Raw genomic sequence first — 661 nt, forward strand, 5'->3', positions numbered from 1 at the left:
TTTTGCAGTAACACCAACTAGTGGCCAACTGATCCAAGTGTTGTTTTGGGAAGAATACAGTGGATTACTTAAGCCATCTCATCACTCGGGATGGTGTCCAAATGAATCCCACTAATGTAAAAGCTAAGGTAACTTGGCCAATACCCATTGTTGTCGAAGCCTTAAGGGGATTTCTAGGCCTAACTAGTTACTACCAAAAATTTGATGGGTGTCGAATCCACAAAAATAAATTTATATTTTAATTATAAATTAAATTATAGTAGCAATAAATAGGGTCAAATCCACAATGAATTAAAATTTAATATTCTCTTACGGCCATCAATATAACAAAAATAAAACAATTGGAGTTTTTGTTTTGAGTCAAAATTAAATAATTAATTAATTAAAATAAATCAATAGAATTTAAATCAATAACTCGAATAAAATAAAAATCAAGTAAACTGAAATTAGCATAAAATAATTCAACAGATTAAATTAAGTAAAAATCAATTATGAATAAATTCTAGTCAAAGAAATAATATGAGTTTCAATTTACAAGATTGATCATTGGTGCAAAAATATATCTTACTAATTTTCAATAAATTGGTTTTAGTTATTGGAGAAGCCCCTAATAACTAATTTTTTCTTAATTTTAGATTAATCAAGATATGCTTGTTGATTA

The sequence above is a fragment of the Carica papaya genome, chromosome 3, assembly GCF_054855325.1.
Source record: "Carica papaya isolate Zhongbai chromosome 3, ASM5485532v1, whole genome shotgun sequence".
Lineage (NCBI taxonomy): Eukaryota > Viridiplantae > Streptophyta > Magnoliopsida > Brassicales > Caricaceae > Carica > Carica papaya.